The sequence below is a fragment of the Rhea americana genome, unplaced genomic scaffold (genome assembly GCF_003343005.1).
Source record: "Rhea americana isolate MKP2758 unplaced genomic scaffold, rheAme1 scaffold_68, whole genome shotgun sequence".
NCBI classification, from domain to species: domain Eukaryota; kingdom Metazoa; phylum Chordata; class Aves; order Rheiformes; family Rheidae; genus Rhea; species Rhea americana.
In genome coordinates this window covers 1928659-1945469 of record NW_028186845.1, presented here as the reverse complement: position 1 = coordinate 1945469, position 16811 = coordinate 1928659, and the positions used below count along the sequence as shown (strand labels likewise).

At 42.9% G+C, this 16811-nt stretch overlaps 1 protein-coding gene across 2 annotated transcripts in view; it reads right to left on the bottom strand.

The window, feature by feature from the left end:
- The window catches only part of TMEM132D (transmembrane protein 132D), a 264129-nt gene that overhangs the window by 43704 nt on the left and 203614 nt on the right, over positions 1-16811 (bottom strand). The window lies entirely within an intron of this gene.

Sequence of the window (16811 nt, the reverse complement as noted above, 5' to 3'; positions counted from 1 at the left end):
CAAGTTCCCACAGCGAAGGTGCCTTCTGCACACCTTCTAACTTTCCAGCCTGTTGACAGTCTGCACAGGGATACTAGCTGCYATGAAAACCACTTTGCAGTACCTTCAGCCATCTGGCATGCAGGCTGTGCTCTCGAGCATGCCCTCTGACTGCCCGGTCAGTTGAAAGTTCAGGCTGACCATGTATAYGGAAGTAGGCTTTAGGCTGGTCCTCAGGACAAAATGTTGGTGCATTCAGCTAGTTTCCTCATCCTCCACCTGTAAAATGGGCTAGTGGCACTGTATCTCCATCCCAATACAGCTTGGTTTCCACTGCTCTGCCTCCTGAGAAAGCTACTGAGAGCGACACCACTCTGGTCCCACCTAAGTGATTACACAACCCATGGGAGACAGGTTTTCTAGGACGTTTCCTGGCTCTTGTTCATGGTGGGCAAGTCACTCATCTGGGACTATTTCTTCACCCATGAATGAGGCTCACRCAGAACCACCATCCCACAGAAAGGACATTGCTGAAAAAGGCTYGTCTCCTTAAACAAAATGAGCTGTGCAGCAGCGTGTGTTACTGCTACRTCATTAGAGTGACGGTTATTGCAAAATGCATTCCAGCTGTTTGATTTATCACTTCTACATTTAAAAGAGTGAGATGTGATTATATAAAGAACACAAGCCTAGCCAGTGCTCTCAGCTACCTGGGTGTCACATCAGCCTCGCACATCACCGGTTCATGCCAAGACTCCGAGAGAGCATGATTTGGTGCCTGCATTCTTCCACTCCTAATTACGAGACACTGATCACTCCTGAAAAGGTTTTTGAGCTTTTCAGAAGCATGCCTGCAAATCACAGACTATCCCATAGAACAAGAGGCTCTTGATTTCAGCTGGCTCTTGTGAAATAAAGGCTTCTCAAGCCCCCCAAGTGCTAACTTCTCATTATCTAAACGGCTCACACTATGAGCTCTGAGACTGACCTGATTTCACTTGTGGAAGACAACAAAGTAAGAGATTGAAACCAAGTCACSAGAAGATGATGACTCCCCCTACTGCCTCTTGGGCTAAAGGGGAGACGCTGAGATTTCTTTCATCTAAAGAATATGGATCAAAAAGTCTGTTTCCTATTACTTAAAGGAGCGGAGACACTTTATTCATATTTAACATTTAAAGAAAGAAGTGAAGAAAGAAACCCCCCTATTCCTTTGATAGCTGCTTTGCTAAAGTTCTCCCATCACCATCATGATCTTTATGGAAAGGTGAAATATGATTTCACAAAAAGAGAACTTAAGAAGAAAATCCCCTCCCTCTCTCAGCACAAAAGCTCTTCATAGGAAGAGCTGAAATTATAATTCCTATCAAGGTGAGAATTATCTGCCTATACTGTAAGGTCCATCTGTCTTGAGCACACATTTGTTCTCAGAAGAAAATATATTATTCTGGCAAGTGGGATCTCAGAAAGATTCACAATTAAGTCTCCAGATTCTGTTATTTATTTCCTATCTGAGCTTTGCCACAGATTTACTGCACGCAGGTTATTCAGATACTTTTGCTGCTCTCCTGCAGGCTCCAGCGAGCTGCCAATGAGGGCAGCATGACAGAACAAGTGCTATTAAACATCCATGATAATTACAGAATCCAGGCATTAGGTCCTGATCTTGCAAACACTTGGGCATGTATCTCATTTCATTGGGGCTATTCAAGGCCAGAACACACGCCCRGCTTCTTGCTCCCGGTGCCAAGCTGGAAAGAAAGACCTGCTCCCCCAAGCAGSAATGGCCTGCTTCCTCCAGTTGGTACGTTATAATATGACCCTTGCAATTACTCCATAAAGCAAAAGGAGGTTTAATAACAAAGCCTTTGAAACAGTGCGATTAGTGAGGACTGCTTACCAAAGCCAAGAGTAATTTCCCCTGGTAAGAGCTAGCAACAGAGAACGATTCTCAAAAGCTTCGCAAATTTCTTTTGAGTCTCTGAATTTTTACAAGTCTTGGATTTGGATATTCTGCATACAGACTGCATCCTGCTGTACCCGAAACCTGCCATTTTCTGGAAATGGATGCAAAACCAGCTTAACTAGTACATCAGCTGTTCACTGTCACCTTGCAAAAGCAGGTGCACAGAGCATCCAATACACAGCAAATTCTGCATATCCTAAGTCTCAGGTGACTGCAGAGCTAGGTAGCATAGGTCCTGCCCCCAAGCCTCCTGCCTGCAGCTACAGCCCAACAGCTACGGATCTGTACGTAACCCAATCATGTGAATAACTTACATGTCTTTAATAGGATTACTTAAATAGAAAGAGATAAGTATATTCATACCTAGTTTTAAAATAGGAAGCAAAATCATATTTCGTCTTTATCCAAAATAAAAGTCCAAATTTGAAAGGCTTTGTAGCTTTTGTCTGTATCTATACTCTAGATCTATGTTCAAAACCAGTGTGTTTCCAGAACAGAACATAGTTCATGCGAGTACAATGCACAGCATGTGATGGTATTGCAAATTCTTAGGCAGTTCTAAAAACCTCCTAAACAACCTTTATCCCCCTCTCTCCAAAAGAAATCAAAGCGGGGGTGGGGGGAAGTGATGTCTAGAGTTCATGCAAATGTCTGGTCAGGTGCCTTGATTTTCTATCAGTAACCACCACAACGCTCGTCCAGTCTCAGGAAAGCAAATCCAGCCAATACTTCTCTAAAGCAATGGGAGTGCAAAGCAAACGGGCGATGGTCCGAGCTCCTTCTGCAGGGTTTTCAGGCTCTCCATCTGTATGCACTTGGAGGATGATTTCTTTAGGTTTGATTTTTTGATTAGGGATGATTTCCTTTACACAATCTGCATCTCTCCTTTGAGGGGAGAGGCATACTAATCATTTACACCAATTTAAGCAGCAGGAACAGAGTAAAACACTTCTTCAGTCATGTGTTTAACAGCTAGAGAGGGCTCAATGTTCCCATGGTGAAAGCGTATAAGAATTATTTCATTCTGAGGAAACAGACATGATATTTATTTAGTTATAAATACTCATTTAGTTATAGATTTATAGTTCAGAGACTCGGCACATAAAAGCTGTAACTCTAAAGAGTTACTAAGTTAAAAGTGTTACTTTTTGCTGCTTAAGCAATACAGGAATCTCCCGAAGAAATAATAGATTTTGTCCATAACTAACATAGATTATAGCAGACTTGGCGTAAGGGTATTGCAGCATGGGAATCCTTACAGATTCTGCAAAGCTATAGCTAAGTATTCTGAGTACCAAAAGTTGATTCCCAGAGCAGCCATAAAAAAAAGATGCTGATCTTTAACTATTACATAGGATAACTCTATAATTCACATACACCAAACAAAATAATAATAATAGCCATCTGACAAAGACGTTTCTCTCCGTGTAACAGAAATGGCAGACTAGGTAATCTTTATTCTGAAATCGTTACCATGTTTAAAAAAAATGGTAATACTTTTAAAGAACATTCTGGGGTGAGTGTTCTTCGCCTACTAAAGAAATTCATATTAAATAACTGAACATATTAAGCCCTCTAGCAGAAACTTATTCAGAAGATACATGCAGTAAACATCTATTTAAGTTGAAATGCAGAAGTGAACACCTATTACTTTTTCAATTTTAATTGGTAGCATCCCTGCAATTTAATTTCCCTTTGGATTTCTTTTGCCTTATAATTCCTAGGGTGAAAGAAAAGACTTTAACAATATCTTTATAAATCTTAAGGACTTCTTTTTCCCCCTTGATTCTTTCCCTGTACCACAGCATTTCCAAATGTTTGTCTTAATAATGACTTTTAAAATAAATAAATATAAGACTAACTCATGCTTAGCTTTGAGGGCTTTGCACCAGATTTGTAACAAGGACACTTTATTTAATATTAAATACAAAGAAAAGTTTAATAACAACCGTCAGCATTCTTCCCCAGAAACACTTCAGTGAGATTCAAGATGCTATTTTCATGCCAAATCCCTGCTAGCCTCACAAATCGCCTAACACTCGAGCAGCAGTGACCAAGGCACAAAAGACCTGCAGATACGTTTCCCCAAAGTAACCTGAGTGGATCTGCAGCTCATGGACTTCAGCACAGAGGAGAAGCAGAAAAACACTGAGAGGGCTGTCTTAAAAATGTAGGCTTTAAAGCCTGGTATCAGCRGAGTTGCTCCATATTTATAGACATTAATTGTGATGAGCCTTCCTCAATCCTCATGCTCAAATGATATAATTAGGTTATAATTAGGTTTCTAAAATAATCATGTAGATTCATTTCTTATTCCCCAACAGCAGTTAATGGACACGACGTACACAGGTAAATACGCTGACGTTCCACGACCTGCCACGGCACTTGTCTGGCTACAACACGCAGGGAGCAGAGYACGAAGCAGCTCCCACAGCATCACAGCACCGGCTCCACGAGCACAGCAGAGCCCATTACACCAGCTGATTTTTTTTTTCAGCCTAAATACTCAACTTCTAAAACAAGCATGTTCCTTTTTGTTTTCAGTAGGTRCCTCAGCCTCCAAGTTTAACATCTACAGACTGCAATAGCAAAGCAAATAAGCACTGAAAATCTCCTTTAGCACAGGCATACTACCAAATGAGAGCAGAGAGTTGCCTGACAACCTGCCCTACATGGCACTTACTAATATTCTTCATTTTCCTCRTTGGTTTTCTATTCATCAGCCTCTGGAGCATTGATGCTGGGTAACACCTCGGAGCTCGGTGCTATTTGCTCAAACCAGGCCCAGCTTTCCCTCCTCGTCAGCTCACAGCCATCTTCTGCGTATCGCACAAACCATGCTCCAGTCAGGCATAACGAATTTCAAATCTTATTTAGCACCGAGTCTCAGAATTAAGAAGCTAAGTGACAGCTGTTTAATTAACTCCTTAAGCTGATTAGAAAGCATTACAGAAATCCCCCCAAGGAAGAGTTTATAACTGTCAAGAGAGCCTAAGGCCATGTTAATGCTTCTGTTTAAACTTAGTAAGCTTCTAAACCAATAAAGCATAAATGCTTGATATCCTCACGAATGTGRTCAAATTCAGCTTTTTTCCTCACGTTATCACTGAAAGGAGAGGAAACGAAAACAGCATGGGAAGAATTTGAGAAGTGGGAGAGCAGCAGCTGAAGAGCAAAGCAAAGGGCTGCAGCTCTGCAAAGGAGCCGCCGTGAGCTCCAGCGTCTCGCTCTCCATCACGTGGGATTAGCACCAGCTGCCCGAGGAAAGCTGAGCTTGCACCAAAACYGCAGCCTCATCTCCAGCTTCTAGTCACAAGTACAGAGGTTGGTTCCTTGGTTCTTAAAACTTAAATCCACCTTTAATGATAAGATTATGGCACTGAAGTACAAGTTTTATAAGCAGCTGGTTGCGCTAGATACATGGTGGTGCAGAGGAGCTGAAACACTCCAAAGCAAATTTCCTCGTTGTAACGTGTTACTGTCAGCTCCAAGGTTGCAAACAGCCCCTTTCCAGTCTTAAAATATCAAAATATGCAGCCTAAAAGCTTGAATTAAATAAAATAGAAGGTTGATTTCTTTACTTGCACTATGGTTTCTGAGCCTCTATGATGCACTTAAAAAAAAAAAAAAAGAAAAAAGAAAAAAAAGAAGAAGAATTAGCTGAAATTCTCCTGTGTTCAAAGGAATAAAGGAACTGGGGTCCAGAAGAACACAAAACACTCTGTGAGGCCTGTAGTTTAAATAGGAGAGTTGACAGTACTGTAAGTAGAAAAGAGGGTGATTAACCCAGAATGCAATATGTGCAAAGATCACCATGAATTTCAAAAATCACTATTTGGTTTAATATGTGCACTTTTCATGGTGAAGGGCAAAATCTGAAGTTACTGGGAATGGGAGATGGAAGGGGGGGGGCAATAAGAGCAAATTAAGCTTGTTTAAGAATTTGCTATATAATCCATTCCACTGTTTCCCTGGGTATAGGCAATATAGCTCCACAATCAGATGTGCTTAATATCAGACATAGGATTAAAAGGAAGCATAATGTGAAAGCTGAATGTGTGTTTCTCTGGATGCCTCTACCTGCTGACTTGCAGTCTTMCACACAGCTGCTGGAGAGAGAAAAAATGATTTTTTTTTTTTAAATAGCAAAATGTGATTGCAAAACCATTGGTAAAAAAGAAATGGGTGGCAGAATCAATGTCTGAGCAGATTTTTCATTCTCTCTTTTTCAGATGCCATGAAAAATTCAGATCGCCAGGCAAAGCGGGGGCGTCTCTGCACCAGCCACGTTCTCACGCTGCCTCTGCTAGGGCTGAGTAAGTGCTCCGGAAGTGAGCAAGATTAAGAAACGCATGTGGCTGAAAATCWCTTTTTTTGTTGATTTGGGGTTGTTTTTCAACCATATCCATGCCCTATTCCACCTCACCGTGCTGCTCCGCCAGGCTGTGTCCCGATGCAAGAAGGTGTGGGAACGCCAGCCGGGCTGGGACACGGGGCAGCTCCTGCCCCGCTGTGCTCGCAGTGGCTATGAATACAGGGAAACTGCAGCTTGAGTAAACAAACATCGGTCAAATTGTTGGCAGTTCTTTCCAAGCCAAACAAAATCCCTTATTTGGTTAGCTGAATTATTTTCCTCACTTACATATGTCGCACAGTAATAACCACTGGGTACCACCGCCCTGAGAGCGTGGCATCATCCTATTTCAAATTTCACGGGACAGTTTGGGGGTCAGGTCTCAACCTGATTTCGGGAATAGACTTAACAGGCTCCTGCAAAGGACAGAGAAGGCTGTGGGCATTGTAAAACACGACCTATGAAACAGATCTGTTATTGATACATCTTATTCCCAAGAGACCTCTTCTTTCTCAAGCTGCCCAAGAGTGAGCATCGGAGTAAGGGAGGATTTGAAGAGCCATTCACATGTGCCCACAGAACACCCAGCATCCCTGCACAACTGCATACCCAACCCAGAAAATAATTCCCATCCCTAATACTCCTTGTTTTATAGCACAGTCCCTTACCAGTCTCATAAATTACAAATATTCTTTCAAATCACCATCTCAGCTAAATATCTGAAGAAAAATAATTAGGTTAAACTAATATATTCCTATTAATAATACATATATGGATCCAGTATTAGTGCTAAATTAATATGAACCACACACAATATAAGCTACTGATTAATTAAATTATATTCCAATCTTTAGAGTAGCATGTATCTGTAGTAATTTGAAAAGACAGTTCATTAAACACTGAGGTAATCCTTACCGGGAATCAGCGACTTACATCCAAATCACAAGAGTCTCATATTGAGATTCTGCAAACGATGCTAATAGTTAATCATGACATTCAGTCATCTCTCTGCTAGTCTTTCTAGCTAATCATCTTTTTCTGAGGATCTATCACCACCATTTCTATAACTTGCCAAACAACTTATACCACAGGCTAAATAGGATATAATTTTTAGAATTTCCTGTTTCTGGGAGTTAACTCCAGCTGGGGTATTTCAGCCCAGGAGACATCTCACAGAGCCCACCCATTAAGGAATTAGAAAGAAACTGCAAGACTTAAACTCAGAAATCCAGGAAGMTAAATATTTCCCTTTGAAGTTCAGTGAAATATTGATGGACTGGAATGGTTATACAGGAAACCCAGCCAGCATATTTCTAAGAGTCACCATGAAAATTCGACAGAGCGCCAAAAATTAGTCTGCAGCCTGGCCAGGATATGACAGTGGCTCAATAAAAATGTAGGGCCAATTTATTAGTCTTTCCAGCAGGTGCATCTTTTCTGAAGCCAACATACCAATGTTTACTCACCTCAGAGTGAATTTGGCTCAGAGGGTGCAGTTCAGTGGTGGGATGCAATCAAGAGCACAACTCACACAAAACACAAAGGCCAGGAACTGTTTTCAAAGCTATTATAGGCTTTATTCCACATCRCAACTTCGGCTTGTGTCATATCTGAAACATAAGTACTTCCAGAGTTTGTTACAATCCTATAAAAATAAAAATAAACTGTGATGTTCAGCTCTTTGATGAACTAGCAGGTAGAAATGTTTTCTTTGGAAGAAAAAAATGAAGAGCTAAACTCTCAGCTGTACCTATATATTTGCTCTTCAAACTGTTCAATTCTGAAGCCTTCAAAATATGACATTCCCTGAAGTCAAGAGCACCACTGCACCGCGACTCGGTTATGAGGGAAATAGGGCAAGTTTGGTTGCAGAAGGAGTGAGCAGATTTGGTGCGGATGAGCAGTGAAACAAAGGCACGCGCACGTACGAAGCACAGCTTTTTCCTGCCAAAAATAGAGAACAAGCTATGGCCAGACTGTGCCACAGGGAAAAGCGACACGGGATGATCATGCAGACTMTCTGCCCCTCCTCATGTCACGTTTGAGGCACTCAGGAAACACAGGCAATTCTATTTAATCTGACAGCCAACTTTTGCAAAGCCTTTTAGATACTTTTTATTCTTACAAAACAACTTTAATCTCTATATGGATATAATCTATCACCACTAAATTATGTTTGACCTGAAAGAAAGAAAAATGAACTAGATGAGACAGTGCTGCATGTAGTAAATAAGGAGAGAAGCAGTAAGACAGCACAGCTAGGTGTTACTCGGGAGAAGCGCCATCATCGTTACGATGACCAGCAGTGAGAGCTGTCTCATTACGCGGCCTGCCACGCTCAGCACACACCTCCRGACGCAGTGAAATGCATCTTCGCCAGAAGCAAAACCCAGGTGCTACCCTGTCTGCCTTGGCGAGGCAGAGCTGTGGATCGGGCTGGCAAATTCATATGTTTCTTGTTCATACGTTACTACAACTAGGCAATCATGGCTTGCAGAAACTGCCCGTTATTGCAGAATGCAATCCTTTATTTTAAAATGATGAAAAAGCCAGAAATTAAATCCCTTCACTCCCAGGGAGAAAAAAAATGCCTTTGCATGTCCCTTTTCCCTACCTTTGCCTGCCTCAGGTATGTAGACTAGAATCTCTTCAAAAGAGAGACCTTCTCTGTATTTTTTTTTTCTGCATTTGTGCAGAGTCCTGTCTGCAGTTCAGTTCTGAGGTGTAGCTGCTGAGCTAGCTAAAATACAGTAATGGTTTTCCTGGAGGTGACACATGGCAAGAACACACTACAAATACGAGGAAAGAACAGCAGCAAGAGGACAGGCAGCCTCAGTTTCTGGTGCTAACTCTTATCTGCAACCCTGCTGCTGCTGGGACAAAATCCAAAGCACACGTGATTTTACCATTTAAAAGTATGATGAATGTTTACACTAAACCCACAGTTGTTTAAGASAACTCTTCTGGCTGTTTCTGTGGTCATGCTTTTGGTGACCATCTGGTGGTGAATCAGATGATTTCTGAACAGCAGGTAGAAAAGGGCCAGGACAGAGGACCACACCTGGGCTGGTGAAGGGCAAGGAGGAAGAAGAGGGCAGTGGGGATCTCCCAACCYATCTAGTGCCCAAATCCAAACTGCAGCTGGTGGAAGGGGACTTTGCTCTGCCCAGATCAAGTTCTCTCAGTCCTTTAGTCCAGTATCAAATGTGGCATCAGAATCAAATAAAGGAATCTGAAAAGCGAAGAATACCCCTTCATCCTGCTCTTTTTTTCCAGTTATGTTTACTTTCTGCTGCCCCATTGCTACCCAGGCTCCACTCCTCCTGCTCACCCATGCGGTAGCAGGAACAAGAGGTCTTTCAAGGGAGAAAGTCATTCCAGGCATAATTATGTCCTAATATTTATGGACAGCTTTATCTAATAGCTTGGAGCTGCTGTTACCTTGGACAATTTAGRACAAAGGCTTTCCCAGCATAAATTTTACGGATGGACAGGTCTCCTAAATAAAACGCTGAAGTAATTGTTTGATTTTGCCACTTTGCGGTGCAGAAGTGTAGCACTGCAAGTGTGTGCTTTCTGCTGAGGATTCCTGGCGCAGGTAGCGCGCAGGCACGCTACCCTCGGGGAACAACGAACTAACTCGTAACGGGCGAGTTGGTAACGCTAACAAATAAACTGTCCAAGTTTCACCTGGCCTCCCTCAGGCTCAGGCTGCTGGGGAGCCAAAGCCTCCCTTGGCAGCTCACTTTCTTCTAGCTGTCGTTGAAAAGCCCATTTGGAAACGGCGCAGCCCCTCCAACGCTCGGACGGCTAACACTCCGGGATCACGGCAGAGTGCTTTCGGCAAGCCCCGCTTCGGTGTTTTGGTGGTTCGCAGCGRTACCGTGACACGAGGAAGCGGTCACGTACGTTGTCTGGTTATCAAAGTCAGGCCGCGGCTCTTCAGAGAAATTGCTAATTAATTCACGGGCTCCAGCCCGCAGCTCCACGAAGCGGCGCGCGCGCGCTTGACGCTGGTCTCCCGACAGGCCGCTTCGGCTGGTAATCAGCACGGTTTGCTCTGAAACGCGAGCAAGCAGGCCACGTTGGGCAGGGTTTCTCCTCCGCCCGCGCTGCGCCGGCTCGCGGACCCCCGTGCGGGAGGGAGGGCACGGCGGCCGGGCAGACGGCGCGCGAGCGAGCAGAGCCGGCCCCGGGGCCCGGCCTCGCCGCTGGGCCTCGTCCCGCCGGCTCGCCGAGGCCGCGGAGCCTGCTAGCGACATGTCACGCAGAATTAGCTAAGCCCAATCAAAATTTCACACCCAGGGTCAGTCTCGGCTCCGGGACTGATGTGCGAGCGCGCAGGCTCTTCTGATTCTTGGGCCCGTGGTTGAGAAGCCATTTAACGGAGGGGTTTGGTGCCTGCAGGGGTCCGGAGCTCTGCGAGCGGCGAATGTGCGATAGGATGTAGGGATTTCCAGCAACAAATGAAAGCTCTAGGATATCACTTCAAAGAAAAGATGTCAATGAGACTCTAGCAATGCAATTTAGCAGAGTAAATATTTGGTGTGATGTGTAGCAGAGCCAGAATGACTGGGGTCAAACTGATGGAGACAGCTTCGCTTTTATGGAGGGAAGCATTAAAAATTCCCAAACAAAGCACTGGCCTTGTCTAATCTGCTTTTTTCTTCTCTTTATCCTTAGCTCGCTGCTGTCATTCCCAGGCTGTCATTTCCCCTCCACCTYGTGCCTACCCCCATGCACTCTGGGACGCAACAGGAATACTAAGATACTCTACTTTCTCCTGCAATTTTCCCAGCCTTTCACATCTACCAGATAGCTCTTTCACCAGCACATCCACGCTTCTCCCCATGCCACCTGCAGAGCTAGTTTCTTCACAGCCCTCTTTAAAATTCAGCTCTGCCATAGCGACTGCAGGATGCTGCAAGTCCCTAACAGGCAGGTTTGTCCCTCTCCTCCCATCTCTGACAACTTTGGGTTAATCCTGTGAGGTCAAGTAAAGCCTGTCAGTAAAACAGGTAAATCAAAGTGTGCATAAGGTATTTATAAGAATATATATAGACAGATTCAATTTCTTCCATGTCTAGAATGTACTTCTCAGAGAGGGAATCATTTAGCAATATCTACAATAATAAAAATACTAACACCTTTATTGACTCTGACTTAATTTTTATCATCTTCAAAGGACTGCTATTYCCCTCTGCATTTTCCAGAGAGGAAGACTGAGATGTAATAAGTTTAAGAGACCTGCCCAAGCCTCCACACCAAGCCACTGGCAAAGCTAGGAACAATCCCTGGATTTCTGCATCCCATTTCCCTGCTGCACAGGGAAAATCTCGGTAACTTAGATGATGTGCAAGCATACTGGGAAGATGAAGCAGTGACAAGGCCAAAGGAGATTTGCAAGGATGAAATTTGCCCCAATGTTTGCCCCCAAATTAACATAAGCTCCCATGGCAGAGCCAGAGAGCTGTGACTGAACTAGTTTTTCACAATTTGAAAGGGAWTGGAGGTGTTTTGTAAGGAGCAAGAGAACACACGTTCTCCAGGTTACTGCGCAGAGGGGAGGTGACTAAGTGTCCTATTCCAATGTTTTCCTACAGATTGCCTTGCAGTTTTAATAACAAATTCAGATTTAGAAGCATCAAGCAATAAGCAGCCTGAGCTAAATCGGAGCCACCACAAGGGCCTTGGAAACCTGCCCCCAAACCAAAATTCGCTCATGAGCAGACTCACAGCGGAGCAGCAGGGGAGCCTGCAGCTAACTGGCTCTGCTGGGTCAGTAATTAACTCCTCACCCAAACTCTTAACAGAGACCCAGAAATAAACAAAAAGGACATGCAGAAAAAAAATATAATRTTCCAGCTCCCATCTGGTAAATGGGGCCAAAGTCTGCTCTGGGACATGTGACCTTCATGAGGATATTTTGATGTCCAGGGCAGAATTTGGGTCACAACATGTCTTTAGACAAAATCCGTGACAGCAAATGAATAAGGTCTCYGGTCCCTCCCCACAGAAGCAGCAGAGGTTGTACCCCCAGCACAGTGGGTAAACGTGCATTTGCAGTGCCGAGCCAGGTGTTGAGCAGGGCAGAAACACTGCATTTCTAGGAACAGAAGTAGATAAATGCCATTTACCTTGGTTATAACACTGCTGTCTCTACAGCTGAAGAGTGATACCCTCTCTCCAATGCACTCAATTCCAGCAAATACTGGGGGCCAGAGCCCTCAGCCCCAGAGACCAGTGGCATTAGCATGAACCCAGCAGGACACCGGTGCATGTTAATCCACGAGATTGCAAATCAGAACTCCTTTCCCCTGAACCACATCGCCCTTTGGCTGCCAGCAGGATGTCCCAGCACGGAGGGCACCTTGGATGACAGCATTTTAGGCTATAATCCTTGACATGAGCCCAAAATTGCATTTCTTGGCATAGATCTTGGTAAGGAAATTTGGATACTATTTTCCATAAAAAACAAAATTTTGTTTCCAAAGAACAACTGATTACAAGCTGCATGCCCATGAAGGTATTGAGGTGCCTGGACAGCAGTGGCACTGTGGTTTGAGAATCTGTGCAATTAGCCTGTGACAACAGCTACTGCCAGGTCCTTTAGCAGATATAGCTGGGTGTAACTACACTGATCTTGCAGAAACGTTGAGAACTGACCCTCACATTTGTTTTCCTGGCCTTAGCTAAAGTCCATAGTACAAGGAAGCACGAGGATTTGAATGAAGATAGAATATTTTTAGGTCTGATCAAGGAAGCAAAGAAAGGGAGCTGGGAGCCTGCAAGCTCTGCTTTGATCATTTAGCCTTTGCAGATTTCTGACAAATTGTTTTTCTGCATGAATCTGAACTGATATAGATTTACATGAGTAGTTAAAAAGTAATACCAGTTGGGAAATAAAATCCCTAACAGCACCACAGAAAAGCAATAAACTTAAGAAGCAGTTAGACAGATAAAAGAATGATCAGAAATGTTTTATAATAGAAAAATATTAATAACAGAGAAAAAGAGTGGCTGGACACTTGTAAAGCTAGCTGAGGCAGGCTGAAAGCAGGGAATCCAAAAAGCCATTAGAAAAAAGACATGAAGAGTCTTGTAATAATATCCTAAGGAACATGCAGGTCGCAGATTCAATGTCTTTAAGACTGTATTGTACATTCTGCAACATTTGTTTAATGTCTAATCCTTCTGGAATGACTGGTAGAGAACTTATGTTAATGTCAGCCCAATGTCCTGAAGGAAATAAATCCGGACTTGAGATTAAATTACATATTTTGTACCCAGGACATTTTATGTATTTTCCTAATCAGATGTATATAGAGATCTGTATCCAATATTTCACCTGATGTCAGTGCAAGAGTAACAGCTTACTTTTCCCTCTACAGTTTCCTCTCAATTTAAATTAAATAAAACTATCACTTTATTAAGGGCCTATATCAAGAATTAGTCACTCCATAACGATTATGAAGTTGTAAGTCTGAAATCTTCTAGGATATAACACTCACACTGAAAAGAAATACTGTTATTTGTAGTGTTAGGGGAGAATATCAGAGGCATTTTCCAAGGTCAGACATCTAGAGAGGACCAAGGCCCAAAGACTCTCACAGCATCTGGTGACTTCAACAGCAAAATTCACACCATGTTTAGTGAGTCCAAACCTGATCACAACCACATCGGCTTCCTGGGATATGACAGTCCATAGCATTAACCAAATGCCACTGAAAGTACTTCAAGGCCCTGTGCTTTTATTTACAAATTTTGCAAATTAAGAAAGATGTAATGCTTCATGAACCATTTCCCCCCCCTAGCTTATTTAGAGATAAGTTTACAGACAGAAAAGATGGGGAAGGTATAGAGCCTTTTATTGATAGTTTATAATGCCCTTGATCCAATAAATAACTGCTGCCCGATGCCAACATTGAGCCTGGTGTGACCATTCATCACCTTGTTACCAGCTAGATAGACTGCCTCTAGACATTTTCTCCTGCAGGAGCCAAGCTGATAAATGGTTGCACTAGGCTCCGTACTGGTTTGTGACATGCTTATTTATTGGATTTAAAAAAAAATGGGGGGAGGAGAAACTCTTGAAACTACAGCAATAAAGGCTTGGTTCTTCAAGTTGCCTCCAGACACACAAGACCAAAATAATCTGACTCTTATTTTCATTTGCTTGGGTTTTCCTGTTTGTTCTAAACTTATCACAAGCTCAGGGCCCTGCAGCCAAAAGCAGCACAAAGCTCTGGACCTACCTCGACAAAATGATAGTTATGCTCAAAAAGAGCCTGCTTTCAAGAACCAGAGTTAGTTTGATGGCTTGCACTGGCTTCAGTGAGATCTGGCTGGCGCTTTGCCCAGGTTGAGGTGGTCACTCATCAGTGATTATACTGGAACCACAATTTCCCCTCGTCTTTTATGTCTAGTTATTTTCTACAGCAGGAGTCTCCCCTTAAGTCCTCAGCACTCAACTCCCTCTCTATGGAGAAGGAGTTTTTATTTTCTATTGCTGCCCATGGAGAGCAGCAATATTTGGATGGATTGACCTCAATTGCACAACTGAGATTCAAAGAGCAATTAAAAAAAACTGTGGAAGAAAGAACTAAATTACACTCGCAAATTCAGCAATGCTCTGAGTTACGCAGTCAGCTGTTTGGGTGCACCTTTTGTTGCCCTTGCAACCCTTCCCATGGTATCTGCTGTCCGTCACTGTTGAACGTGGGGAACCAGAGCAGAACAACTTTTGGTCTCAGCCAATATGATTCTCTACATAGAARCTGTACTCTTTTTACTGTAATTGCAGTTTAAAAGCAAAATGGAAACTTCTTCCCATACAGTTGGTCAGCTATTGTCCAGTTTTATTTTACATAGAGACCTGAAAAATTGTATTGGTTAAAGGAATGGATTTTGACATTAGTGGAAAATATAAGCTCTCACAATATCAAATAYTTAATTATTCCTGATTAATTCTTTCATGGGCTCAGACTTGCAACTGATTTAATACTCMTGGATAATAACTTCCATTATAACTGTGTCTTTGATTTTTAATTAGCTGTACAAAGTTTCTYATTCAAATCTAATATTACTTTTGTTAATATTGTCAACTCTCTGTTTAGAGATTCTGTTCACATTAAACTCAGACCAAGCTCAGACCTTGACGTCTGCCTTTCCACAACTGTGTGAACAGATTCAGTATGAGGCTTATTTATTCTGTACAAACATCTACCAGAGATACTGTCTCCAGTATCCTGAACACTGCTGTCTGCCAAGTAACCCCATTCTCCTAGTACTATTGCTTTCACTTCACCTCATCTAACTCGTGTGACTCCCCTGATACTAATTTGGTTGGTCATTTCAGTAATTAGTCTACTGATTTTCAGCTACTTTACTGAGACTACTCACATGGCTGAAGTTAGGACATGCAAACAGGTTCAGCTTTCACTGGGGCAAGAACTTCATCTCCCTTTCAGACTAACTGAAAATCTGGAACAGTCTACAGCACTTTGGGATTATCCTGAGATAATGAATAGTAACTGATAGTAACTGAATAGCAACTGATAAAAAGGTGACTTTATTCTTGTTTTCTGTGGTCACCTATGCAGGAAGCTTTATAATAAAAAATAACAACAGTGAAGAATAATAACCTATTGCCTGTGACTCTTTGGGAGCGGGTAAGTTCCCAGCAAGGGGTACCCCAATTGTAGCAGCATCACACACTTGTTGCAAGTCTGCTGGCTAAGTCATGTAAGGCCAAAGTACAACATTTTCAAACTTATGTGCCATTACTCACCTAAATCCATAGTTACAGACCTAATTAAGTGACTTTACTCAATTAACATTCAATACAAGTGAGCTGGCTGGAAATTACGTGCTGAGCATTTTCAACTACTAGGCTTCTTGTAATTCAGGGTCTAGACATGAGTTTAGGTGTCATACTTGAACCATTCACATCAGAATTTTATCCTTGTTTTGAAAATATCGGTTTTTCTACTTTAACTTCCTTGTAATTAGATTCACATTTGTCTATTCAGAGAGGATGCTGAGAATACTTATAAATTCCCTTAAAATGATTGTTTGGATAAACGGTGAGGCATAAAATGCAAAATGCCAGCACCACTTTGCAAACTATCACATTGTGACAAATAGACAGAATTTTGCATTTTTGAAAACTCTGTCCTTTTCCTATGTTTGGGATTCTTCAGAGTCTCCTTTAGGTCCATCTTCCTCCTCTGACCACCCCTCGGCCATGGCACCTCTGCCACCCATTAATGCCATGCCTAGCACAGCTTGCGGGGGATGTGGAGCTCCCCGTGTGCCCTGGGGGCCAAGCACGCCCCACGGTGCTCCCCGGCCGAACAGACCGGTAATGACCAACTGAACTGAGTCTTGAACGYTCATCTGCCATTTGACCACTTGTTTGCACTGCTGCAGCACAAGCACGGTAGCCTCATATGATGGACATATTATCACTCTTCTCTACTAAAGATGGCCTGTAGTGGAGAAAACATCCAC